Source organism: Montipora foliosa, chromosome 1 (assembly GCF_036669935.1).
Source record: "Montipora foliosa isolate CH-2021 chromosome 1, ASM3666993v2, whole genome shotgun sequence".
Taxonomy (NCBI): Eukaryota; Metazoa; Cnidaria; class Anthozoa; order Scleractinia; family Acroporidae; genus Montipora; species Montipora foliosa.
The window spans coordinates 52,935,953-52,938,452 of record NC_090869.1 but is presented as its reverse complement, the minus strand read 5'-3'; the positions used below and the strand labels follow the sequence as shown (position 1 = coordinate 52,938,452).

Here is a 2,500-nt window from a genome sequence, read left to right as displayed (position 1 = left end):
ATTGAGAAAATATGTTCTGCCCAGCTTATTTAAGAAATACTGCATGGAAGATTTAAAGTAATCCTGTCGATGTGTATTCCTAGATCAGATGAGAAAACCAAAATAACCTTTTTTGGTTTACATCTGTTGGCTGTATAGCACAGAAGCAAGCTTTGTTGCATTATTATGTTTATGTAGGATGCAAGAAAATATGCTGGAGGACATCACAAAAGACATTCTAAGAGACATTAGGATTGTTGCAGTTGGAGACATCTTATTGATAATGAGGCATGCAAAAAAGGTACTGAAGAAACTGTGCCTGCTGGGTCTTGGTTCTGTAAAGACTGTGATCATAGTTAGTAGTATGTATCAAATGATAACCTTTCTGAATATTGTTGAAATAACTTACGGAATCTTATGACTAACATTGTCCTAACAATAAACTGGCATTGTTAAAAATATTTTCATTCTACTGCCTTGTGAAATTTTTAAGGGAAAATCCATTAGGAACATCTTCAGTTGCCCTAGGGGGGTGGGGCGTTTTCTGTTATTTCCCCCCTGGGGAGGGGGGGCGGGGTCGGGGTTTACTTTGACTGGTGCATTAATATTGAGTAGGGCCTAATTAGAAAATGTGAGTAGAAGGTGACCATTATGACAGCGCTCGATGTGGTAAGTCTTAACTAAGTAGATTAATTATTTTACGAAGTTATAAGGAGACAAAATAGTACTTTTTGGTGCTTGCAAGAACCCCATTGCAAAGTGCGCTGTGGCTGCCTTGCGAAAAGGATACAAGATGTTTGCAGTTCAAAATGGAGGATGGTGCGCATCCAGTGCTACAGCAAAAAACAAATACGGAAGATCTGCAACCTGTGGGTCTGAAGGCGAGGGCGGACCATGGGCCAATCAGGTATACTATATCACAGGTGAGTGTTAATGGCATCCGTTTGGCAACTATAAATGCGAGGACTGCAGGCTAAGATACAAACTATTGGAGCGAACTGTACTCTTTGTGATAGCCTCCAGGTATATGGTGAGTCCTTGCTGGCGGACATCTTGGGCATGCTTTTGTGAATTTCGAGTAAAGCTCATTGGCCTTCAGTCGAAAACAGTCTGCAGTCAATTACAAGTTGCATGATAATTCAGGTAATTCAGGTCGCCATGCGATGATCATGATCATGATCATGATCGTGCTATGCCAGTGCCACAGCGGACCAGACCTTTGACAAGTACGGCAGATCTGCAGCCTGCGGGTCTGAAGGTAAAATGTCGATGAAATGTCTATTAAATTCTTAACCAAATAAAATGAAGTGTTTATTGCAGACAAAAGGCCTAATGAACCGGTGCGAAGGACTAACGTGTTCTTCATCTTTATAAAACACTAAATTTGCATAGTCGTGTTCGTTATGACCTGTCTTCGACAGAGGACAAATTTGTAGTGAAATCGTAAATAAGAAATAGGATAGCAATTTTCCATTTGCTCCGATTCTTTTAAATGCTCTGTACAGTTAATTCGATTTTGTTAGTGACCATGGGCCAATCGGGTTTATGCCATCAAAGGTAAAATGTCAATGAAATGTCTATCAAATGCGCAAAAATTAAAGTGTCTTATTGTAGACAAAGGCCTAATGTAATAAGTTTAATACGGGGATTAATAAGTTTAATACCATTTTGCAGAAAAGATACCCTTTTCGTATACCTTCCATTGGAAAGTAATAAAAGGCTTTTTAAATACCTAAATGACAGATTTCCCTACCCTTTCATATTCTTCGACTCGTGAAATCCCTGCCCTTTCATAGACCTGAAACGTAGCCTGCGTAACAAGCGTTCCTGTTCGACACAAGAGCTCCGAAACGATTTCTGGAAACTGGTCGCGCGAAAGTTGGGGCAAGAGACTGAGGGAACGCTTGCAAGAAGACCCTCTATTTTTGAAAAACCCGTTCGCCCTCGAACGGGGGCTTCTGATTGGTGCGGCACAGTCGCAATGATTGGCAGGTGACAAATTTTCGATCAAAATGTTTCTTGTTAGTTCTAGCGTGACCAAGACAATGGCGGAAGATGTGGAAGGTTTTGAATTGTGTGCTGAAGTTGACCGAATCGGTTCTCAGTTTTACATTGAAAAGGGAACAAGAACTGTCAATTCGCCATCTCTTTAACTCTATAGTTGTAATGGCCGTTTTGCCAACAGAATTCGGAAAAATCTTAATTCTTCAGATGTTTGTCATGATGTGCGGAGTTGGAAATAAAAAAAAAAACAAACAAACAAAACGCCGAACAGACTTCTCGAGTATCATCGTGATTTTTCCATTTCCCGGTGTAGCAAATCGAACCCAATCGAACTAAATTTCAATCGAAAACAATCGAACCCAATCCGTGGATTGAGTTCGATTGAGTTCTGCAATCGAACCAAATCGTACTCACACAAAAAAAAATATGGGCAATCGAACCCAATCGATCGTTCGATTTCCGAACTCTGGATTAAAAAAAAAAAAAAAATGGTGTTCCAGTTGCTGGAATCAATAAC

At 40.1% G+C, this 2,500-nt stretch overlaps 1 pseudogene; it reads left to right on the top strand.

Moving 5' to 3' along the window:
* Positions 1-2,500, top strand: part of LOC137971185 (uncharacterized) — a 225,030-nt pseudogene that overhangs the window by 125,340 nt on the left and 97,190 nt on the right.